This window comes from Staurois parvus, unplaced genomic scaffold, assembly GCF_062004578.1.
Source record: "Staurois parvus isolate SC_StPar_1 unplaced genomic scaffold, SC_StPar_1.0 ptg000029l, whole genome shotgun sequence".
NCBI lineage: Eukaryota > Metazoa > Chordata > Amphibia > Anura > Ranidae > Staurois > Staurois parvus.
The window spans coordinates 1,256,578-1,283,282 of record NW_028317825.1 but is presented as its reverse complement, the minus strand read 5'-3'; the positions used below and the strand labels follow the sequence as shown (position 1 = coordinate 1,283,282).

Genomic DNA, 26,705 nt, shown 5'->3' with positions numbered 1-26,705 from the left:
TAACATGCCAATTGTTTGTGATCCTGTTGGGTAATACCCAGCTGCAAATAGGATTATGCACAGGAAAACAAGTGATCCTTGTTTTGTTGGAGGAGCAATTTTCAAATGACTTCCTGTTTTAAGTTTGCTTTTACTTATACCAAAATTTCAAAATGGTTTTTCATCGCGCTTTATCAGTCTTTGTGTAAGACTTCACTTGCGACACCCACAGCGCTCTGCACAGACATTTACTTTACAGTGTACGGCTTATGGGTGGGACTAAGCCTAGTTCCTCTATCTGTGGTTGGTGACGTGGCTATTGCGAGATGCTTAAAAGGGTAGGCTGGCCAGCCTGTGATCCTTTTTACCCATCGGTCCTTGGTGGTGGCAGTATGTGAGCAGTGAAGTCACACGAAAAAACAGAATCTACAGAAATTACCTGAAGAAAAGGTGAATACAGTAAGTACATGGATGGTAGTGTAAGATTTACCCTTTTTTTTTTTTTTTTTTTTTTTTTTTTTTCTATCATTTGCAAACTTAAATTGTAAAACCTAGAGCTATTTTCATGTGTTTTTTTTTTCCCTGCAGTTTAATTGAAAGAACAAAAATTCCTTTAATTATAGCTCTTTGTTTAATGAAACCTTTCCAATCATTCTCAGTGGTTCTTTATTAAAATGGTAGTTTGGCCACTTGCTTTGAACTGTACTGTCTGTGATACTTTAGTTTGCACTAACAGGACAAACATTCAGGTGTATCTATCGCCTTCTTCATCCATGCAAGTCACCGAGAAGGGGGTAGACTAGATGCCGCCCCCCCCCCCCCTTTTTTTTTTTTTTTGTATTTTTTACGGCCAGTGCTCAACTGTCTTGCAAGTACACCAATATGGCTGCAATCACATTGAGCCGTATACTACTGAATTCCTAAAAAAAAGTAATGGCTAGACTTTAGTTGTCATGATCTTTATAATGAATTGCTGTGCTTTTACTACTTTATGCTAATCCATTTTGTTATGCATTTGAACTTATTTTTTTTACATCTCCATAACACTGTCCTCCCTAACTCTATGCTGCACCAAGACATACGTTTTGTGTCCGGTCCGTCAACACAAGATGCAGTGATATTTAAATGTGTAAAGACCCCATTATCTGTGCATCCGTTTTAGTTACTGGCATACTAAATGTTAACATTTGGTGTCCATGTAACTAATATGTGAAAAGGGACTTTTTTTTTTTTAAACTACTGTGGCAGTAAGCACATTAGTGTCCTCATTCTATTACAGCTGAGTGCAGGTTCTCATATTTTCAGATCTGTTTTGTAACGCCTCATCTATACATTGGCTCATAACTTGGTGTACTGTAAACTGTGGTCTAATCTGCCAAAACAAAATCAAATAAATATTAAAGGCACTTTAATGCAGTTGCACATAACACCCTACAGGGAAAAAACAAAATGTAGGTACCAGATGGCCTAAATATATGGTTGTATGCCTCTAGGAACTGTCTGGGTTGAAAGACTGTGTTGTGCCTAAAGGCTACTTGCAGTAAATGTTGGGTAACGGTGTTGCAGCACTGACTGCAGTGTATACGACGCTTTCTCAAAGTACAAGACTGCAAAGTCAAGTGTTTGCATTATATTGCCCAGGTGCCCTTTAAAGCCAAATATTTGCCTGAGCAAAGACCACACATAGTGTCATTGTAGACTTGGTAGAAGTTATTAGTTCACGTTTATATAAAAAGGTCGAAGACCAGCTCAAGTTTTTAGAGTCTAAAAATGTACATCAGAAAGATTTTCAAAGTTAACAAGCTTTACTTAACACCATTATGGTTATGAAGATGCCTATTCTTTTTCATATGGAAAGAAATTCCTGTCCCTTGCAGTTTGTTCCATATTAGTTCCAGCTATATCTTCGTTTGCACATTGATTTGCAAAGCTCCACTTGTGTTTCTCCTTCTGGCTTCCATATGATGAAATGCAGTTAACTTGGCACCAGTTCCTGGCATATTATATATTCTTGTGTAAGATACAAGTTCTGTGAAAAGTGAACACTTGTAGGAATCCAAAAAAGCAGAAGTGAAACCCAGTTTGGCGGGAGGTGGAGATCTTATAACTGATACACTGAGGCAGTTTGTCTACAGTAATGGGGGTACAGACTGCAGCCAGGATTACTGGTGCATGTCACTGAAGGAACGTCTAATTCATCTGTTCAGGAAGTTCAGAGCCGTTGAAGATGACACCTGGAAGTTGAGCTGTGGCTTCAAGAACTGGAGGTATCTGGCCTGGTTTGGAAATGCTGCACCTGCCTTTCAGTGGGAAAGGGTTTTCTTTAAACAGTCTTCATCTAGCTGAAGGCTGTAATATAGTCTGGAATTAACTGTACCATCGTTCATGATCTACGGTATTGAGACCTTTTTGAACCACCTATTAATTCTGAATTGACCACTTGATAATTATTCTTGCTGCTTGTCCTCTAGATCCTCTTTACAGCAATAATATGTAATTTCATCAAATACTAGGTTGCTGTATGTGTTCCTATGGACTAGAGACTTGCAGCTAGTTTTAAATATGTAAAACCCAAAGACTTTTTTGTTCTACTAACACTGCATTATTTTCTGATTTAAACCCCAGCTTGTTTTTTAAAGTCAACTTGCCTAGTCTTTCCTTGTTACTAGTTGCCATTTTTTTTAAAAGCTTGTTATTAAGATTTTGCTTTTTAAAGTAATTTTTTTTTTCTTAAAGAAATTCACTTTTTGTTCTAAATGTCATGTGATATGCTCCATATAAGTGGTGGATTTAAATATCTGTGTAATTTAATGAAAAGTAATAATTTACCAACAGAATACAGCATATCTGTAGCTGTTGACATTTAAAGGCCTGTCACAGAAATAAAGGGAAGTGCAAACAGACATTGCTAGTTTCAGAATATTCTTCCCTTTTCTTTGAATAAACATTTTCAGAAATGCTAGGAAACTGAACATTGTCTACTGGTAGCAGATCTATTATCTGAAAGGCCTGGCAATATTATATGAGTGCATGGGAGAATTTTCTGTATTTTGACCAGGCCACAAATATGGAAAATATTGCAAGGAAGTTCTTGTTAAATCCTCAGTAGTGTATAAAATAACCAGGAGATTTGATTATGGGAATGAGAAAAAAATAGTGACTTTTTTGGGTTTTTTTTGTTTATTCTAATGAATCATACTGCTCTAAAATATCATTTTTATTAAATTATAGAAAAAATATGATTTGGAAGGCTATTCCTTTTTAAACACCAGTACTGCTTGTAATAGTTACAATATGAAATTTTGGTACTTGATAAAGAAATGGAAAATGGTGGTTTATGACTTTTCATAGTATAACCTGTGATACTGCTGTAAACCATGCACTCAAAGTTTACTATATAAGGAAATAATATTTTGGAATGCATTTTCCAGCTCATATAATAACTTCATACATATATGCTATTCCAATTAATTATTTTAAGATTACAGTGCAGCCCTAGATTTCAATATTCATTTTAAGTCATCATTGGTAAGGTTGATCATTTTACATGCTGATAAATAAATTATAAATTGATAGAGATTTACAGCTAATTGTTGATCATTTTCAAAATTATAGTTACATTTTAAATTTTTAGTATTTTGCAGGATCATGTTTTGATGCTTTTGGAATTTGGACCAGTGGAGTAGCATTGCTTTAAAACATACATTTAAATGTGGTTCCTTTATACAGTGCACAGCAGAATCACTATAAAATCTCAAGTGGCCCTATGTGTAGTTTGCACATAATTAACATGGCTCTCCAGTCTCTTTATAGTCCTATAACCTGATTTTATACGGCATTCTTTTCATCTATAGCAGGGGTGGGCAACTGTGACCCTCCAGCTGTTGGTGAACTACAAGTACCATCATGCCTCTGCCTTTGGGAGTCATGCTTGTAACTGTCAGTTTTGCAATGCCTCATGGGACTTGTAGTTCTACAACAGCTGGAGGGCCACAGTTGTCCACCCCTGATCTATAGGATTTGTTTTAATGGGATGTCGTCATAGCCCCACAAAAAGACATAAGGAATGTTTTTTAAGTTGGGCTGTGCTGCCTGGCTGAGCCTGAAGCCTAGTACACACTATGAGAAAATCCGACAAATGATTGTCCAATTTTCCACAAAAGTGTGTACCATGATGTAATCAGAATGGTATTGACTTGTAAGAAAATACTCAGGCGACATGAAAACATAGCTACGTACTAACAGTAGAAGAGTAAGTGTAGGGTTGTTCTATGCTTCTGATCATGCTGTGTGTGCGGGTTTTTTTTGTGGTCCCCCCCCCCCCCCCCATAAAGTCAGAATCTGTCTTCGAAAACACTATTAATCAATTGGTCAATCATTCCTTATACAGAAATTTTCGTACAATTTTCTTATTGTGTGTACAGTCCATTATATACTGTGCATACATTCTAGATCAGCTGTGGCATATTTTCAATTTAAATTCAACGTCTTCCCCATTTTCTTTTACTGTAAGCAACACAAATTGTTCTAGGAGTCCTAGCATACAGGCTAATTGATGCATCTTGTCCTAACTTCCCTATGTTGAGCTGACACAGGCATTAAAAGGCATCTGACAAGGCCTATCAATTTACCCATGTGCAAGGACCCTGATGCTTTGTGATGAAAGATAAGCCAACCAAGAAAAATCAATACAAATCTTATCTGAGAAGGCTTGTGTGTTTTGAAACTTAACTTTTTTTTTTTTTTTTCTTTTGTCTCTCGCAGATATTTAACGAGCTTGTGAAAAGTACCATGAAGTGTGTTAGTGGTCCATATAAGCATTTACAGTTTCAGCTGGTAAGTATTCACCAGATCAAGGAATAACCTCTTTGGTATAGGCTTTGGATCTGCTCAAGAAAAAGAAGACTGACCTACAACCTAGATCCTGGGAATACAGTGCAGCCATCCATAAAGTAGAAAGCACTACTAGACAGCACTGAACGCTGTAGTGTTTCCTACTTTATGGATGAGTGTACTGGGCGCTACGAGACATCCGATTAAAATAGAAATTCATTGCACCATGAAGAAAATTTTGCTGTACAGTATATTACGTGTTTTTGTCTTCAAGTTGCTGACCTCTGGCTCTACAGCTGTTTCTAGCCGTAATCTTTGCATGTCATATTAGAGAACAGAGTTATTTTTCATGTAGTGTACTAAAAAGCCTCTCGAGAACAAACCCAACTTGGAATTACTCAGTGTACAATATTTGTTCTCCACCAGTCATTTCATATTTCATATTGCAGTGCAGGCATGTAGGGCAATGAAAACAATTTATACTTATGATTCAAATTAGTAAACCCCTAATGTGCCTAATAATTGTAAATAGGAATGGTGTTGTTGATCCTCACAACTAATTACTAATTAAAATTTCTCCATGCACTTTTGATAAAATGTTATTCCTTCCTGCAAACACTTCCAGTTATAGATCAAGTGTCTCTACACATGCCCATTAAAATATGATTCTACTTAATTTTTGGTAACATTGCAAATCTAAATTGGGGCTCATATATTCTTTTGCACACTAAAGACCTATTGGGGTTGAATTACTAAACCTGGAAAGTGCAAAATCTGGGGTAACTCTGCATAGAAATCAGCTTCCAGTTTTTGTAAAAGCTTAATTGAACAAGATGTTAGAAGCTGATTTACTACCATACACAGCTGCACCAGATTTTGCACTCCTGTTTTAGTAAATCTTCCCCATAGTATTCTAATTTCTCTATTTTCACCTAACCAGATTAGGTAAAGTGACAATAGCCATTTGGGGACTGTTATTGATTTACTGAAGGCAGATAAACTTTACAAGGGAATTTGCACTTCGAATGAGAATTTTTCCCGGAGCTTAGTGAATAAGCTGAAGCTCTGCTGACTTCCATCATGTAAAAAGGTTTTTTGTATTTTTGCTTGCATATGATTGGGTATCCTTTGCAAACTGAAGCTTCACCACATTCACTAAGCTCTGGGGAAACTTCTCTTGCAAGGTGAAACTTGCCCTGTAAAATGAACAGGCGATTTGCTGTTAGTAAATCAGCCCCTATATGTCATTGTACTAATCAGTAACATTTTTTGGAATTTCACTCATGACACTGGTAATTTTGGTGGCCAGCTGTCTTTCATACTAGCTGCATTGTATTAAAAAAACAAATTGTGAATATAGTTCTAATGTATTTCTATAATGAGTCCAGTACATGCAAACCTTATTTTAAACATTTTTTTTTTTTTTTTTGTGTTTTTAAATAAAAAAAAAATGTATAGTAAAGCTAACAGATTTGTGACATGAATAAGTATGAAATGTGTGATTTTCTGAAATTGTAATTGGTTTTATTGTGAGCCAACAACTGTCCTTTTTTTTGTAAAATATTTTGCATATGGGTTTGTTCCAGAAATGTCAATTATGTCAATTTGCCTGTTTGGAACATTGACTGTTTGCATGTTTGTACTGTATGCTAAATTAGAAAATGATTTGGAGGTTGACAAGGATGAAGACACAAGTGGAGCACATGGAAGACCTGACATACAGTGCAGTTACCCATAAAGTAGAAAGCACTACTAGACAGGACTGAACGCTGTAGTGTTTCCTACTTTATGGATGAGTGTACTGGGCGCTACGAGACCTCATCTGGACACACTGGAGCCTGAAGACAAGATGCTTCTCTGTTTATTACATTTGGTGTGCTTATTTCTCTGGATTTAAATTGCAATTACATTTTCCTAATCTGTATTTATTGTATCTAGAATAAACCTTTTTGCAATGATATTTATGTCTTTATTGATATACTGCACTTGTACAAGGAATTGTGTTTAAAAAACACAGAAACCACTTTTGCTATTTTAGAATAGTGACATCCCCATTCTTCCACAGGAAGGGGGGGGATAGCCATAAGACTTTCTCCTCCGTAACCATGTTACTGTCACTTAATATCTCCTGCAATTTATTTTGCAGCTTATTCTGGTTATTCCAAGGTAATGAGGAAGTATAAAAGCGAACCTCTTTTTACAGAAAATAAATTCTCATCCATGGAATGCTACCTAAGTCACTGACAGAGCAGGTTTACAGATTAGAAGCTGCTTCTCGGGGGGGAGGGGACTGTGGCTGCTATCCACTAGCTCAGCAGGGAATCTGTCCTTTGATCCCGCTGAGCAGGTGGATGACAGGTCTGTGTCTGCTCTCCTCTATAGGCGATTGGATGTAAACAGACCACCTGCCCTTTTTACACCCAACTACCATCCAATCCGATCTGCTTGATAGAAAGGATCCCTACACCTGTGCTTTTGGTGGGTGTAAATGGACATGTTCCCACTTACACCCGCAGCTCCATAGATGGGAATGGAGGTTCTGATCGGGTCCTCCTGAACAATGGACAGGCACACCTGGTCAAAATGTACATTTTTAAAAGGGGCTTCACTCTGATTTGACTTTCTACATGCTTGTTCCAGGACTATAACTCAAACTACTACTGGCTTTTTCAAAAGGGAGTCAGCAATGACAGTCCCCATTATACTACTATTATTACTACAAGTGTCATTTAGGGTCCTTTTACATTGATGTGCTTTTCATGTGTTCCCATTGACTTAAAATGGAAGGTGTCCTTTTTGGTACGGTTTGGAAAAACTGCACCTAGATGCAGCCTGCAGGACTTTTTAAAATGCAACACACCTACAGTGTACTGTAAATGGTTACATAGGATTTAATGTGGACTAGTTTTTAGGTGCTTTTTTTAAGCTGGAAAAACACATCAAAAGTGTACAAGTGTGAAAGGGGCCTTGACGCACATCAAAAATTCAGTAAAACATTTTCTTTTAAATCCTATGGAACTCTTCTGTGAACTGTGGGTGCAGTGTGTTTTGAAAAGTCCTGCATACTGCATCTTTGCTGCTCTGTTTCGAAAGTGCAACAAAAAATGTACTTCCCATTGAAATCAATGGGAACTACATTAAAAATGCACCGCAGTTGCGTTTGTGGTGCGCTTTTGAGTTCATGTGTCCATGTTTCACAAGTGCATGCTGGAAGTCAGGCAGCCAGAAAACATACCAAAAAAAAATCATTAAAAATATGATATGCGTTTTTCAGTTCACCAACTTGAAAGGCCTTTAAAGGTTCCTTCACTCCTATACTTTCCATTGCATTACTGCACACACATGAACATTTGGCATTTCAAAGGGTGAAAAAAAATACAACCCATTTTACAAGCTAATTTGAGTGCAATAAGGCAGCCCATTTATTTAGAAGGAAAAGAAAATAGACCTCCAGTGCAGGATTCAATCCTATACATTATGGGGTGTCATTCTCCATGAATAGCGTCACAATGTACCACACATAGTGCTGAGTATTTTAGGGGAGCACCTTGGGGTGAGCATGTTATAAAAGCAAAATGCATATAATCTGTATATCTTTGTGTTTGTTTATTCACCACCATTTAAAGGGCTCCTGTGCTCACTGATGGATACAGTAAATGGAGAATGCCAGTCCTACAAAATTCTAAAAGTCAGTCTACTGGCTTTAGTATTTATCAGAAGAGGTCTGTAGCTAATGCTGTCTGAGCATTTGATCCTCTTGTTGCTTCAGTTCAGTGAAAGTTTTTAAAATAGTGGATCACGACAGCCAGATAATTAACATGTTAAGAACAAGAAATCCCCAATGACAGCCTACATATTTCAGTGCAACTTTTATTCTAAAAAAAACATTTGCAAGTATTGAAAAGCATATTGGTGCTTTAGAAGGAGGTTAGGAGTGCCCCTAAAAGCCAGGGTACACATGCTTGTTTTGAAACTTACCCATAGGTGTCCTCACTGATCAAAAGTGAGGCATAGTACTGCTGACTATAGTAACTGATGACAATTTGAAAATTGGAGTATCTTCATTTTGAGGCTACTCGGGCATTCCGTAAGTCTTGTTAAGTGATTTCACTCATACACATACTATTCATTAGGAAGTACATTATGTAGTGTGCATTAACCAATAACCTTTAAGTAGAAACCATTTTAACTACAGTTAACTGAAATCGGATTGCTTAGTGTGACTTACTACACTCAGCACATCATCATTGCCCTTTGCACTGTCTTACTGATTAAGCCCTAGCAAGGCACCAAAAGCAGGCTACTGAATATTCTCATGACATGGCAGAACAGTCTGCTCTATTTTAATAAGTGTGCCTAAAAGAATGCTGACTCCACTACATTTTATGATATAAGCTACTCTGGCAATATAGCTTTGTAATAATTCTGCTGTGAACCAGAGGGATCCGACTAGCATATTAAACATGTTTGCAGAAGGCATTCTATGGTCATCTTTAGAGCAAGCTAGGCTTGTTAAAACTGTAATGCCCTATTCACATATTTGCGCACTCATGCAACACAACACATAGTATAGAGTCATGTAAAAAAATTCTTAAATTGTTAACGTTAAAGGATAAGTTCACCTTTTGGACAAAAATAATAAATGCACATTTTTTGCAGCCATAAAAATGTATATTATTTTTGTCCAAAGGAGCCTGGAAAGCATTGCACCATTGATCAGCACAGCACAGTGGCTAAAAGGTTAGCACTTCCGCCTGGCAGTACTAGGGTCATTGGTTCAAATCCCAGCCACAGCACCACCTGCCTGGAGTTTGCATGTTCTCCCTGTGCCTGTGTGGGTTTCCTCCAGGTACTCTGGTTTCCTCCCACACTCCAAAGACATGCTGATAGGTTAATAGGATCCTGTCTAATTTGGCCCTAATATATGTATGTATGAATGTAAGTTAGGGACCTTAGATTGTACACCCCTTGAGGGTCAGGGACTGATGTGAATGTATAATATATATATGTAAATCGCTGCATAAATTGACAGTGCTATATAAGTACCTGAAATAAATAAAATAAAAAATAAATTGATCAGTAGATCGCTGATGCCATGCAGATCTCCTGCAGACCTGCCAGAATATGTGCTTGCTGTAAGGGGTGGACGGTCAAGCAGTTACACTGACAGGAAGCTTCAATGAACTACCACAGTGTTCCACAGCCATGGTAGTTCATTGAAAGCTACAAGTCGACAGCTGCTAAGGCTGTTGGGGACCTATAGGCACTCATTCAAAGAACTCTGTGAATGAGTAATGCAGCCATGTGAGCGGCGCCCCACACATTTTCAAATCTGACAAATAGTATAGGGAAACTTCTCCCCGTACTATCTGTCGAGCGGCTGCGGCTATGGGAACATGTTACACCCTAAAAATGGGTGGAACATGGAACATGTTCCAAAGGTGAACTTATCCTTTAACACATTTAAACATGGAATCATCAAATCTTTATTCAAACAGCACATACAGATAAAGGTGATATACTTGAGAAAACAAAAATATTACTAGATGTTCTGTGCAATAGGGAGTACACCATTGGCTTCAAAAGCTGATATTGCCCTCTGTAGCAGAAATGACTTTTCTTGGGCATTTTTTTTGTAGCTTTTTAATTGGTTTTAACAGGTATTCATGTCCATGCAGGGGAAGGGCCTTCTGGCCCACTGTACAAAAACATAAAAATTGGCAGAAAAAGTGCAATCATATACTAGAACCTAGTGAGAGGGGGTAAATCCCTTATGGTGCGAGGCTTGAACAATCCTCGATCGGGTAAGAAGAGGATGTGGAACCCATTAGGTAACCAGTGATTGATGGAGTTAACATATATTGTGCATGGACCTCTAGGTAGGGTAATCAACCCCCGCAGTAGCGGTGGATGGGTTATACCCCCTATTAGCATATGTGGCTTGGTATACGAGCAGTTTCAAATTTACTAAATGCATCCAAAATTGTACCATGGGGGGATGGACTTGTTTCCAGCACAGTGTAATTGTCTTAAGGGTGTAAAATAACAAGTGACTCAAGAATTTGCAAGACCCAGTAAACAATATTGCAGCTCAAGAGGTATTGTGATCTGTGTGGTAGTAGCAATATTTTGTAGCACTTTTATAGACACTTTTCATAACTGCCTAGCAGTCTGAAATCGACACAATCATGTTTTTGACCATTTCTGCATGAAATATTCCCGCATTTATTGGGTCTCCTTGCAAGAACTGCCCGTTTCAGCTTTTGGACAGATGGCCTCACATGCTCATTAAGCACACTTTAAGATGATGTAGACTGTATAATTGTCTTAATGGGGTTGATTTATTAAATAGACTGTGCACTTTGTAAGTACAGTTGCACTAATTTTTACCAAAGCTTAGTAAATGTGGTGAAGGTTCACTTAGGTTAAGAAAAAAAAGGATCAGTTTTGCTTGCACATGATTGGATGATGGATATCAGCAGAGCTTCACCCCATTCACTAAGCTCAGGGGAAAATGAGAGCAATTGCACTTACAAAGTGCACAGTCTAGTTGCCTTTCAACCCCAATGACTGCACGCTGTATAGACCACAAAATGGCAAAGTAACCCCAAACTATAACATTACCACCACCATGCTTCACAGTTGTTATGAGGTTCTTGTCCTGAAATACCATCTGGTTGCTAGCAAACATGTCTACTGCCTACTATCTTTGATTGGAACATTGTTTCAGAAGGCCTGGTATTTGCTTATAATGTTTAATGACAGACTGTAATCTTGTTCTGATGTTTTGTGGACAGCAGAAGCTTTTTCATAACACTCCTCTCATGCAGGTTGAATTGGCACAATCTCTTTCTGATTGTAGATTCATGCACTTTGACCTAAGTTATTGCAAGATTTACATGAAGCAGCTCAATGAAATGTTTTTGGAAACTTTGTTTAGCATCACATTGTCAGCTTTTAGGTTGGTTTTAATAGGCCAACCAGTCCTGGACAAATTGGCAGTTTGTTTGAAATCTACGCCACTAGATTGATTTTAAATCACTTGACAATCTTTTAAGCCCTGTGCTGGAATCGTAGGCATCCACAACTTTCTTTCTGGGGCAATTAGAAACCTCTACTGATCTTGGCGTGATGAAATCATGCATGTCAATAGTACAGAGAACACCATACCCTAAATATCTAAAGTGTAAATACCCTTTAAGAGGTTCAAACAGGTGACACCTAATCTGAAATATCAAATTCTAATTTCATGGATTTGTAGTGTTAAAGGTAGGGGTGTACTTACTTTTTTTCTATGACAAATTTTGTTCATTTAGGTCATGAAAATGAATACTTGTATGTGCCACTTGTATCTCACCTTTGTAGGCACTATTTGAATCAATATTTAATGTATGCTTCTACAGATTTGTTCAGCAACTTCCATAGGGTGCACTTGCTTTTTCATAAACTTGTATGTGTGTTGCCATTCATTATGAATGACACTCCAATGCACAGTTAGGACCTTTTTACATATGGTGAAATCTGATTTGATCAGCAGAGTATCTGTTGGAGCAGAGCGGGTGGATGACAGATCCGTTTATGCAGAGAAGACTCAGACAAAGCCTGCTCTGCTCTATGTGTGTAAATGGACTGGCTGTCCATTTACACCTGACTGCCATTCAATCCACCTAGATAGAGAGTGACAGATCCCCTTCCTTTTTTTTTTTTTTCTAGCAGACCGGATCGGATTTGATCATAGATGGGTGTAAATGGGCATACATCTGTTTACACCCACCAGTCCATAGGGATGTGTGAACCATCCAATCAAGTCTGCCTGAAAAACTGACAGATGGACTTGATCGGATTGCTTGTGTGAAAGAGGCCTAACAGTGCAAACCTATCTTTCTCAATCTTATTACCTCAGTGGAATAATTTTAAGGTCTTAGAGAACCATTGCTAGGAATTACAGCTCACAGAATATTAGCATGATCAGTCTCTTGTACAAAGTTTTTAATACAATGTAAGAAATATGGTGAACCTAGAGCAGTGGTTCTTAACCTTGTTGGAGGTACTGAACCCCACCAGTTTCATATGCGCATTCACCGAACCTTTCTTAATTGGAAAAATAAAATATGATTTTTAAAATTCAAAACATAGGTATATATTTAGGTATATATTTATACATAGGTGCACAAAATGAACAAAACCGTTAAGAACAAAGAACAAAACCATTAAAACATGATTTTCACACAAAAACAAAAACATAATAATGAATATTTACTGCACGAATCATATGAGTCGGGTGTGGGTCTTCACCTCCGCCGAACCCGCGAGACTGACTCACCGAACCCCTGGGGTTTGATCGAACCCAGGTTAAGAACCACTGACCTAGAGTATTTTACATCTAGAATGGATCCTATAGTTTAACACTCCTCTTATTTATACAATAAAATTATATTCAGTAATCAAAAATTAAATGAGTCAAATGCTCCCTTGCCCTGGTAGTCAGTGTAGTGTTCCCTGCTCTATTGATGATCAGTGGGAAAAGGGCCAACTTACATTAGTAATCATTGGAAGAAAAGACCATTTATTTTGGTGGTTAATGTGAAAAGAAGCATCTTACATTGGTGGTCAATGGGAGAAGAGATAAGCCCCATTAGATTGGTGGTCAGTGGAAAAGGAGACTTCCTATATTAGTTGTTAGGCAGGGCAAGAGATTACTTGCACTGCTGGCCAATGGAGAAATGCCTCTTTACATTGGTCATTGAAAGAATTGTCTTCTTACATTTGTGGTCAGTGAGAGATGGGCCCCCTAACATTGGTAGTCAGCAGAGAAATTACCACTTTCATTGGTGGTCAGTGCCAGGAGGAGATCAATTTGCCAATGTTCACTGCTCAGGAAAGCTAACAATCTCTGTAAGAAACCCTGGTTACAAAAGACTGGGCAAGCAAATGACTAGTTCTACAGCATACCACAAATGTGATTTCTCTGTGAGTGACCCAGAATAATGCGAGTCAGTTTTTTCGTGCCATGAGGCTAAAAAAGGGATCATTCAAAGTAAATAAGGTACTTTAATGTAAAGTGTGTCAATGGACAAAAAGGGGTTTACATGTGTTTTTGGAAATGACATTATTTAGGTATAACAAGATGAGAAAGGTGTACTTATAAGTCTTGAATTGCAACCAAATTCTGATGTATTGCTTTTTAGTGCAACGTGGAAAGTGCATTTTCACAAGGGGTTCCCCTATAACGGATGGAAACCATGGCACATGCAAGATTCAGTTTTTTTCACTATTGCTTGGGGGCAATGTGGGTGGTCCTAAACAAACATGACTGAGCTATGTTGGTGTAATGAAAGCAACATTGTATAAAGAGCTTCAGATATCCCACAAAAAGCTCACCAATACAAAAGCAAAAATCAGTATATATAAACCAGTCTAGGAATATTAATTCCCGGAAGGAACTAATGGGTAGAAATATATTACAATGCAATCATACTAATTATGATCAAAAGACTCCTGAAATTAAATCAAAATGTGATGTGATCTAATGTTATGGTATGGTTAATGGTAATGTTTAGTGCAAAGCTGGGAAACAGTTGCCAAAAGTGATGAACTGTTCATTAGTTCCCCTGCAAAGATGAGCACCCAAAACACCAATATAAAGATTACAATGAAAAGCATAATGAACCCACTGCAATTTAAACAAATATTTGTACAAATATTTTTCACGCTTCCTTTCTCTGTAAGGGTTGGGGAGGGAGGGTTTGGAGATTCTTTTGTATTTGGGACTGGATTTATCTATATAGAGCTATTTTACGTCCTGAATTCTACTTGGGTGTAACTATCACAGTTATATTAACCGCTTGCTCGCCGCCCTATAGTACAACTACTGCTACAGGGCGGCAGGGCCGCACAAAATCACATATATATATATACGAGATTTGCATTTCCGGGTAGGGGAACGTGTGCACGCGCCGCCCTACCCACGCTGCCATTGGCAGCTAGGCATGTCAATCACCAGGTCCTGGACAGAGATTTCCTGCTGGCACCTGGCAATTGCCCTGGAGAGACCTGTGTGTAAACAACACAGGTCTCTCTCCTGCCAGCAATGACATGCTGCTGTGTATTTCTCTGCACAGCTGAGAAATACACAACAACATGTCTCTCTAGTAAAACACGCACAGCACATTATGTAAAACAGTACACAGCACACTGTTAATCCTTTGATTGCGCCAGATGTTAACCCCTTCCTGCCCAGTGTCAGTGCGTTTTATTAGCACTGATCACTGTATTAGCATCATTGGGATATCAGTGGCAGTTAGTCAGTTCCCACCCAGTGTCATAATGCCAGCCGCAGTCCCGATATAAGTTGCTGATCGCCGCCATTACTATTATATTAAAAAAAAAAATTCCAGTATATATACCGCCATTTGCAGATGCTATAACTTTCAATTTTATAAATATATTTATAGTGCCGCGCTCCTATTTGTATATATATATAGCTTAGTCCAATCTACTCTCATACTTAATAAATACATAAATTGATATCTAAAACAATACATGAATCACTGTGACTAGTGAATAAAAAATAATAATAAATCAATTGTGAATCACTGTGACTTGTGGGTCAATTAAAAATGGATAAATATAAATAAATGAAAAACCTTAATTAATGTGACTGTTATCAATTAATCAGAAAATCCTTAATTAAATGTGACTAATAGATGGAGGAAACTAGGGTATGTAAAATCCTAAATCTGTGTCACTCTGATCTTATGTGATCAATCCATCAATATTGTGCAAAAGCATACATAAATGTGCAGGTGCAATCAATAAAGTTCTTAAATAAAAGTCTTTCAAATAAGTGCAATGTGCAGGTGAATTCCTTATTCCCTCTCGCCAGGTGCCTAGTGGTCTCCCTATGCGCTCACCTTGGTATTTGCCTAAATAAATTCAGGCAAATAAGCTTTTAATTCTTCCAGGATTGATGGGGTAATACTCTTGTATAAGATGTTCCAAAAGATGGGTGTAGATCTATTGGGATCCTCCTGTGCTCTCCTCTTTCTCCTTGTGCAGCTGCTCATAGATGGGTGTTTTGACCAGCTCTATAGGAATCTCCTAATTCCCCTCCTGGGGTCACCTCCTTCTCAGATCCTCCTTTCACCAGTATGGGGAATATGGGTTAGATACAGTTCTTTTCCTGGAGTTGTGATATTGGTGAATACTGTTACACTGATGATCCTGCCAGTATCCTCTCCATATGGTGCTTCCTGTGTTCTGAGTGATGAAAAAAAAGAAGATAGCAGCTTCGAGTCCACTAGAATTCTGTTGTTTCCTTAAAGATGTCCTGCCATGAGGCCTTGTAAGAGAACTTGGAAGCTTCCAAGTTCTCTTACAAGGCCTCATGGCAGGACATCTTTAAGGAAACAACAGAATTCTAGTGGACTCGAAGCTGCTATCTTCTTTTTTTTCATCACTCAGAACACAGGAAGCACCATATGGAGAGGATACTGGCAGGATCATCAGTGTAACAGTATTCACCAATATCACAACTCCAGGAAAAGAATTGTATCTAACCCATATTCCCCATACTGGTGAAAGGAGGATCTGAGAAGGAGGTGACCCCAGGAGGGGAATTAGGAGATTCCTATAGAGCTGGTCAAAACACCCATCTATGAGCAGCTGCACAAGGAGAAAGAGGAGAGCACAGGAGGATCCCAATAGATCTACACCCATCTTTTGGAACATCTTATACAAGAGTATTACCCCATCAATCCTGGAAGAATTAAAAGCTTATTTGTCTGAGTTTATTTAGGCAAATACCAAGGTGAGCGCATAGGGAGACCACTAGGCACCTGGCGAGAGGGAATAAGGAATTCACCTGCACATTGCACTTATTTGAAAGACTTTTATTTATGAACTTTATTGATTGCACCTGCACATTTATGTATGCTTTTGCACAATATTGATGGATTGATCACATAAGATCCGAGTGACACAGATTTAAGGTTTTAACATACCCTAGTTTCCTCCATCTATTAGTCACATTTAATTAAGGATTTTCTGATTAATTGAAAACAGTCACATTAATTAAGGTTTTTGATTTATTTATATTTATCCATTTTTAATTGACCCACAAGTCACAGTGATTCACAATTGATTTATTATTATTTTTTATTCACTAGTCACAGTGATTCATGTATTGTTTTAGATATCAATTTACGTATTTATTAAGTATGAGAGTAGATTGGACTAAGCTATATATATATATATACAAATAGGAGCGCGGCACTATAAATATATTTATATTACTGTATATACACTAGTAAGTGAGTCTGTGTAAGTGCCAGCGCACCAAGCACAACTTATCAGTAGATAATTATTTATTACTCACTGAATGCCTCATTCATAATAGCTCACAAGTATTCACTATTTATAACTTTCAATTAATTTACATGTATTGGGATTTTTTTTTTTTAGCAAAAACTTGTAGAAGAATACTTTATGGCCTAAATTTATTTTTTTACTGGATGTTATAGCAAAAAGTCAAAAATATAGTTTTTTTTCTTTTTTAAATTGTCGCCCATGCAGAGGTGATCAAATACCACCAGAAGAAAGCTCTATTTGTGGGAAACAAGAACATAAATTTCATTTATTTACAGCGTTGCATGACCACACAATTGTCAGTTAAAGTAACGCAACACAAAAAATGGCCTGGTCAGAAAGGGGGGGGGGGCAAATCTGAAGGGCAAGTGGTTCAAGCACAAGTTCACCTTTATAACATTTTGTATGACTGGAAGATGTGAGAGGTATGCATTAACAAGCATGTCAATTTGAAACATGATGTTTGAAATGACTTATTATTGCTTTTTAGGGCAGCTCTCAAATAGTGCTTTTCAACTTCATAACATACCCCTTTATAAAAGCCTTCTCCTGATTGTACACTTGATGATACTCTAATGTATTTGGTACTCTACTCCAGCCCTGTTCAACCAGGGTGCCCAGGAACCCTGGGGTGCTTTCAGGTTTCTTCGAGGGTGCCTTGACAAATTGCATAAAAATTGCCCAAAAATTGCATACAGTGGGTGGGTCAAACCTGCCTTATAGTTTCATAAAACCAAAAGGTTTTCATTGTGCATCTTTACAACCTTCCAGCCACTGGCATTCTAACAACCAATGACATTGTTGGTTAATAAGGAGGACATCGGGTGCCTACACAACATCCTTCCTGCCCCTCCCCTGCCCCTCTCTTTGAGGTCACATTAGCTGAGTAATTGAGAGTAACGCTGAAATACTAGTCAGTACCAGTGCGCAATGGTGTATTTTTAAATATGTTGGTGTACTACATGTGTAAATGTTGCTGCATTATGTAAAACTATTTGTTTAATTTTTTTACATTTTAGAATGGGGTGCCGCGAGATATAATTTTAACCACTCCCATACAGGGCACTTTTACCCCCTTCCTGCCCAGGCCATTTTTCAGGTTTCAGCGCTCTCACACTTTGAATGACAATTGCGCGGTCATACAACATTGTACCCAAACTAAAATTTTATCATTTTCTTCACACAACTAGAGCTTTCTTTTGGTAGTATTTAATCACCGCTGGGGTTTTTATTTTTTGCTAGATTAACAAAAAAAGACCAAAAATTTTGAAAAAAAAAAAGTTTTTCTTTGTTTCTGAAAATTGATCAATCCTGAAGTTCTGACAGCCAATCTCATTTCTTGAGGTCCAAGAATGTCAGAATAGTACAGATATCCCCCAAATGACCCCTTTTTGCAAAGTAGACAGTCCGATGTACTTCATAAGAGGCATGGCGAGTTTTTTGAAGTTGTAATTTTTTTGTCATAATTTTTCGGAAATGAAGAAATAAAAAAAATGATTTTCACTATTTTTTTTACAAACTGTCACCAGTGCAGTACAGCGTCATCATATAACTGGCATGGCGGTGATCAGGGACACTGACTGGTGACAGTACAAAAAAAAAACTGATAAATTTTTTTTTAATTACGTTTTTTTTTTTTAACGATTTGTTTTTCATATTTCACTATGACCAAAGTAGTATAATGTTACCATAGTAACATTGTACTACTTTGGGGAAGTGATCTGTATATTTTTTTTTTTTTTTTTACACAATTTGATTATAGCAAAGAATTACTTTGCTATAAGCAAGCATTTACCTGAATGAAATCGATTCATTCAGGACTTTTTTTTTCTTAACTGTGATTTGGCTACAGGTAATCACATGACACAGCTGTGCTGTGATTGGCCCAGCTTGTGCATGTGATCACTGTGACCATTCACAGCTAGCCACACTTGTATACAATGGATGGCATGACAGGAAGCCATCCATTGTATACAACTGTCATGTGACCTGGTGTGATTGGTTACAGCAGGTCACATGGTACCGGCAACGGGGCCGAGGTACATGGCTGGTGACAGATCGCGCCGCTGCGCGGCTCTGCGGGCGTGCAAACTGCGCATGCCTGAAAGGACGCCATATGGCGTCCATCCGGAGGGACAAGGTGTTTTGCCGGCCGCCATCTGGCCATAGGCCGGGCGGGAAGCGGTTAAAGGGTGCCGTGACTGTAAAAATGTCTACTGTACCAGCTGATCTGTATATCACACAACTGAATATGACAGCAATAGTGTATATTTATTCTATTCTGGGAAAACCTTAGTACAGTGTTTCTCATCCGGGGTTCCATGAGAAGTCCCCAGGGGTTCCGCCATGAAACAACATTATGGTAGATGTATACCGCTTAATGTTGTTTCCAGTGTTTGCAGTGCGCTCTGACAGTCAGCAATGTCAGCGTGCATTGATACCCGATGCCTTCTCTATCGTTTCTGCCCCTATAAAGTCAGAGGGTGGGGCCAGGAGTAGTGCACAGTGCAGGAGCTGAAGAAGGAGGTGGTGGCTTTCTGTGACAGCGCTGAGCACAGAGCAGGAGCATGTGGCTTGCTTTGGGAGGTGAGATCCTATAGCTACAGAGACACAGAGTGCAAGGGGTGGGGGAGGGAGCAGGGCAGAGAGCCGCTAGCCGCAGGAGCACAGAGAGCTGCTAGCTGCAGGAGCACAGAGAGCTGCTAGCCACAGGAGCACAGAGAGCCGCTAGCCGCAGGAGCACAGAGAGCCATTAGCTGCAGGAGCACAGAGAGCTGATAGCCGCAGGAGCACAGAGAGCCGCTAGCCGCAGGAGCACAGAAAACTGCTAGCTGCAGGAACACAGAGAGCTGCTAGCTGCAGGAGCACAGAGAGCCGCTAGCCGCAGGAGCACAGAGAGCCATTAGCTGCAGGAGCACAGAGAGCTGCTAGCCGCAGGAGCACAGAGAGCCGCTAGCCGCAGGAGCACAGAGAACCGCTAGCTGCAGGAGCACAGAGAGCTGCTAGCCGCAGGAGCACAGAGAGCCGCTAGCCGCAGGAGCACAGAGAACCGCTAACTGCAGGAGCACAGAAAGCTGCTAGCCGCAGGAGCACAGAGAGCTGAAGGAGCACAGAGAACCGCTAGCTGCAGGAGCACAGAGAGCCGCTAGCTGCAGAAGCACAGAGAGCCGCTAGCCTGCAAGAGCACATGGCTGGATCAGGAGGCGAGATCCTGTTACAGCCATGGTATTGCAGAGTACGGGGAGAAGGAAGCAGAGAGCCACCAGAGCATGTGGCTGTAATGGAGGTCAGAGTACTGCAGGAGGGGCAGAAAGGAGGCAGGAGGTGACATCCAGTGTATGACAGTAGTGATGCAGACTGCAGAGAGCTGGAGCACATAGTTGGATCACACTGAATGTAGCAGAATGTGAGATGATACTAGCTTTTTGTTATTTTGCCATAAATGTACTGTACATAAAGCTATTATGATCTCATTCAGTCTCATTCAGCCACAAGCTCCCACTCTCCTGCTCCCCCTCTCTGCATTCAGCACTGCTATACACTGAACACCACCTCCTCATCCAGCCATGCTTCATCTACAGCTCCAGTGGTTAATTTTGGTTTTGTGTTGCCCTAGGCAACAAAAAAATCGTAGCCCCCCCCCCCCCGGGGGAGAGAACCTGACACCGACCACCCCCCCCCTTACAATGGAGACAGCCTGACATTGGTCAAAAACTCCCCTGCCCCCCACCTGGGACAGCCTTCCACTAACGTACAACCCGCCCTTTCCTGGACAGAAAGACTCAGCATCACAGCTCCAGATATCCCCGGGAACAAGAGTCAGGCTCTCCATACAACATCAAGCAGTCTGCAGCCTCTCTCAGATCCCATCTGGTCCCGGTGCTGCATGTGTCCCTTCTTCCAGGGGGCAGTGCTGCCGCCCTAGGCAAATGCCTTGTTTGTCTTGTGGTAAATACACCCCTTTACAGCTCGCTGATCAGGTTTAATGTTCCTGAGCTGTAGATCTGAACATTTTTTTCAGGGGTTCCCCGAGATCTCAAACCTTTTGAAAAGGGTTCCTCGAAGGCAAAAAGGTTGAGAAACACTGCCTTAGAATATTATTTTCCTGTTATTCCAGAGGAAAACATCAGGATGCCTTGCTTATATTTTCAAATCTGTCACTAAAAGCTATGAATTTCTGGATGGAAAATTCAAATTAAAACAGCATCTGATTGGAAGAAAGTCCCCCTAGACTTTATTAGCAACAATTTTATAAAATATCTTGTGTATACACTTTTGCATTTTCATAAGCCTTTTCAATACAGGAAAGTCAATCTGAAAAAAATATTCAGTTGTTCTCGGTAAATAAAAGTACACAGTTTCACAGACTTTTATAGACCTATAGAAGCTCAGACACATACGTGGTTGATTCTTAGATGTCTAAGATCCTGACACCGAGAAGTTAAATAAAAAATAATAGCATAAGCAATATGCTATGTAGGTCATTATTCTGCCTGCTCAGCTCAGGGGAAACTTTCATGTCTTGCAGCTACGAGGCTGAGACATCAGAATACAAAAAGAGAAGAATGGGAGTGGACACAACAATCCAAGGCTGAGGCTGCACTGCAAGATTTTTATCACATGCTAGCAAGTGATTTAACCCCTTGCTAAAAATGCCTTAACCGAAATGAATGTATTATGCATCATACAACTATCAGCAAGCAATTGTCAGGAAAGAAATATGTAATATGAGAAATATAGAGGCTGGCTTCTGAAAATACTGGTTCCCTAAAGCTGGCCTTACATGGATCGAAATTTGTTCTTGTGACTTGTGTACAACCAGCCTGTTTGTTTTTTCCCGAAATATCAGAACCACCAGCTATAGTTGGAAACCCTGATTATTTATGAAAAACCAATGTACGCTATCATAAAAATGGGAATAACCCCCCTAAGTGAGCTGCTGCAATAACACATAAGCGATCCCACATTCAAATCATATAAATAACTAAATCAAAACTGTTGCGCTAACTCATAAATATAATAACATATATACTTAACATATATAATTAACATATATAATTAATAACCAAAAACATCCTTATAATGAATGTGAGTCCAATCAGACAACGGTGCTTGAAAAAGTGCTTATTATGCAACGTGCTCTAAGCTGTAACTACTACAACGACAGTGCTCCAACGTGACTGTAGTGCACCTCCACCCACAGGTATGGATGGCCGCTCACCTTATACAGTGGACCCATAAATTAATATAGGTCAACCAAACATAATAGTTCCATCAAAGAGGCTCCAGATGGTAGGAAAGAGCTGATAACAAGCACCACTTCAGATGACAATATATACTGAAATCTTCTCAGCTTTATACTCCACATGTAGGATGAAAGTAACAACTCCCATTTTAAATAAAAATATATTGCAAAGTAACACTCATATGGTATTAAATAATACATATCGATTTTTTGCATATAAACTTCCACAAGTGTACCGGCAATGATGTCACTAGGCTCCCCCCCACGCGTTACGTCACCAATCACGCCACCAGTCTTCGTCAGGGCTATGGGAGTTGTTCCTTTCTTCCTACATGTGGAGTATAAAGCTGAGAAGATTTCCGTATATAGTGTTATCTGAAGTGGTGTTTGTTATTAGCTCTTTTGTTGCCATCTGGAGCCTCTTTGTTGGAACTACTATGTTTGGTTGACCTGTATTAATTTATGGGTCCTTTGTATGAGGTGAGCGGCCATCCGTACCTGTAGGTGGAGGTGCACTAAAGTCACGTTGGAGCACTGTCGTTTTAGTTACAACTTTTGGAGCACATTGCTTAATAAGCACCGTTGTCTGATTGGACTCACATTCATCATAAGGACTTTTTTGGTTATTAATTTTATATATATATATGTTAATTATATATGCTAAGTATATATGTTCTCATATTTATGAGCGCAATACTGTTGATTTATTTATAAACCCTGATTATTGTATTCAATACAATAGCACAATGGGAAGGATTCCCCCATCCACATTAAATGGGTCTTAGGTCTTGTATGTTACGCTACCCCCATAGGGGATGCTTATTAATGCTGGTCCCTAGTGGTTGCTCTGACCTTGCAAGCCCCCTGACACCTCTGACACTCTGGGTTCAGACATATTTTAATAGTATAGAATAATAATGCAAGAGACACATCTCTTTAGTAATACCACTGTATTAAACTTGTTCAAAAGAGAAGGCTACAGGAGTAATGGATTTAGGGTATACAACCGCAGTTAGTGCATAAAAGCAGAACACTTATACAGTCATGAGTAGTAAACGTCAACTGTTTAATTGCCACACCAGCAGCAAGAGGGGAAGAAAAGGCTTGTTGACTTATCAGCACCCTTCGGGCCACCTGCGCCACAAAGGAGGATGCAGAGAATTATGTAAATGTGTACCCTGGCATAAATATATATCGGTACTTTAACTTGAATAACAATGGCCTTAGAAGAAGAAAGTTCCCTTCAATTAGAGATTGCAAATTGAGTCCTGTGATGTTTAGAGTTCCTGATAAGGTGGTATCCACTGTCTTCTGCTAGCAATGGTGGGGCCCATAAACAGGGAATACTGCTAATTCAATGACGTTAAACAGATAAGCTGTGGTACTGCTCAAAGCAAAGGTCTCCTGTTACCTGAGGTGTAAAGGTATCTGCATGCAGTTTCTCTAGAGTGATGACAGAAAGAGGTTGGGCATCCCCCACTCACCAATCCTATGGATAGTTTGGCCTCCTAGGAATAGAGTTCTTGCCCAGTCTCTTGGCTGTTTGCAGGGATGTGCAGAGCTACTGCCTGACATCCTGTCAGCGTGGTAAACAGAGATCTCTGTGTGAAGACCAGACAGTTACAGTCCTGATGCAGAGAAACTGATGAGATCCCGGTGTGGTGATCGACGTCACCACTGTGCTGAACCCATACCAAGAGACTGAGCCAGTTCCATGCTGTAGAATATATTTCCTTTCCCAGCATCCTTCTCATTTGCCAGCTCTATGGTAGTTGTAGTTCAACCAGCACTCAGGAATACAGAATGTATTGACTATAGGACTACAGTTCCTCTGTCAGAAAGCTGAATCCACTCTGTTTACAGGAAGTGATGTAACGGTCCTAGTACTGGGCACTAGGGGGAAAAGGATTATTCATAGTCTCTTCTGTAAATGTCCTTGAATGGCATAGTGATATAGCAGGACCTGGCTACATCTAGATCCCCTAGCTCCCACCAAAGCCATCCGTACTCTGCTCACCCTGCTATCCTGTTACTCCAGAAAATGTATTATCCTCTTCTGGAGTAAGATCTCTGCTGCTTGGAAAGTTGGTCAATAAGGCTCTCATCTTTTACACAGCCACCTACTCCAGTGGGTGTGTACACTCCAAATTTTATAAGGTTTGAGGAGGATGGGTTAAATCTGTATCTACTGCTTCTAATTGAAATTTTGTAATACTGCAGTCTCATTTATCTTTATGTTTTGAGGTTTTTGATTCATTAGTACAATTCTTGACCATTATTAACTGGGTTATGTGACTCTCCTGACCCAAGATCCCCATACCTTCAAATTCTTCTGAAGGTGAAGTTTAGTCTTTTCTCTTAGATCTACGGGTTACTTCCTGGGACGGACTATTCATATGTATAGTGTAAATTTTTATGTATCCTTCCCTAGTTAGACTGAGGATTATGTTGTTCTAGTCACAAGTGCTGGTTCTTTGTTGTTTTGCTAATTGTGTACATTGTCTTTTGTATTAAATTGCATGTACACTATACAATTTTTAAACAGTAAAAAAAAAGGATGGCAAAAAATACTGGCAATTCTACTATGAAGGTAATTTTCAAGCACTTTCTGTTATAGGGTCACTTTCTCTGTGTCTCTCATTTGCACTTCTGCGTTGTCTCCCTGTCACACAGGCTTTAGATGGAGACATTGAGTAACCTTTTAAACACATTGGATAAGCTTGGTCAGTTTTTGGCAACACTAGGAAATATGGCCATAGAAATAACATGCAGACATTGCTGGAGTGCATTAAGACAGGGAGTAGCTACAAAGTGGCTGAAGATCAACAGCACAATGCAACAAAATATATAAAAAAGGTGATAATGTATATTTTTTTGATGAATAAATGGCAGCTGTGGGCTGAACAAAAGACCTGCAGGCTGAACAAAAGATTTCTCTATACACACTAAACAGCGCTGATGGACACATCTCCCACTGTGGCTATTGAATTATGACAGCCATGTGCCAGCAGCTGTCAGAATACTTGAACAGTTACAGCCAGCCTCCTTCAGTGTCAACCACTGATCAAATTTTGTTTGGTTCCTCAGGAATGCGCTTAGTGTATGGTGGTCAAACTAAAGCTCACAATACATGTTACAATCTCCTTTAGCTGTACCAAAGCTATGTCATTTTTTAGGATCTTCCTTAACATCTATTCATCTGTATACATTCAGACAAGCCACTCACTATATAGTGGATAGTAGATCTAAGAGATTGTACAGATTGCAACATGTGTGGTGACATTGGCACTGTGAGCAGGCTTAGAGATAGGAGAATGCAGAGGTGATCTCATCAACGTGCTACTGATGCTTAACCACTTGACAACTGGGCTAAGCCGAATGACGGCTACAATACTGTCGTCTAGTTCTAGGAGGGCGTCTTATGACGTCCTCTAGAACCGCGCCTCCCGTATGCCCCCTGGGGTGCACACCCGGCGAGCTCTGTGATTGCTGTGTCCGCCGAACACAGCTGATCACATGACATGGTAAAGGGCCAATCAAAATGCCCTTTTACCACGTGATAGGCTGTGTCCAATGACACAGCCGATCACAATGTAAATACAGTTGCCCGTTATTGACTGCACGTTCCTCACGCTGTAACAGTGTGAGGAAAGAGGAGAGTTGGTAATCGCCAAATATATTTAAAAAATCAGAGGCAGTCCAGTGCAGCCCACATTCCCAACATCGTCCATCACTGCAGTCTCAACAGTGCCCATCAGGGCTGCCAGTCAGTGTCCATCAATGTCGCCAGTCAGTGATCCTAAATGCCGCCAGTGCTGCCTATCAGTGACCTTCAGTGCCCCTATCAGTGCTGCCTATCAGTGACCTTCAGTGCCCCTATCAGTGCTGCCTATCAGTGCCAATCTGTGCAGCCTATCAGTGCTGCATATCAGTGCACATCAGTGAAGGAGAAAAATTACCTGTTTGCAAAATTTTATAAGAGAAACTAAGAAAAAAAAAAAACATTTTCCCAAAATGTTTGGTCTTTTTTCATTTGTTTTGTAAAAATTAAAAAACCCAGTGGTAATTAAATACCACCAAAAGAAAGCTCTATATGTCTCAAAAAATGATAAAAACGTCATATGTGTACAGTGTTGGATGACAATAGTGACAGTGCTGAAAATTGGCCTGGGCAGGAAGGGGGTGAAGGTGCCCGGTAGGCAAGTGGTTAATTGTCTAATTAGTATGGTGGGGGAGGTGAGGTGATTAAGGTGACTTCAGAAAAAACTTTATCCCTTTAGTC

At 39.6% G+C, this 26,705-nt stretch overlaps 1 long non-coding RNA gene across 1 annotated transcript; it reads left to right on the top strand.

Moving 5' to 3' along the window:
* Positions 1 to 349: 349 nt before the first annotated feature.
* On the top strand, positions 350 to 6,770 carry LOC149471045 (uncharacterized). The gene is made up of 2 exons (XR_016307472.1): positions 350 to 438; positions 4,744 to 6,770. It is a non-coding gene; the product is annotated as an uncharacterized LOC149471045 (long non-coding RNA).
* Positions 6,771 to 26,705: the final 19,935 nt, after the last annotated feature.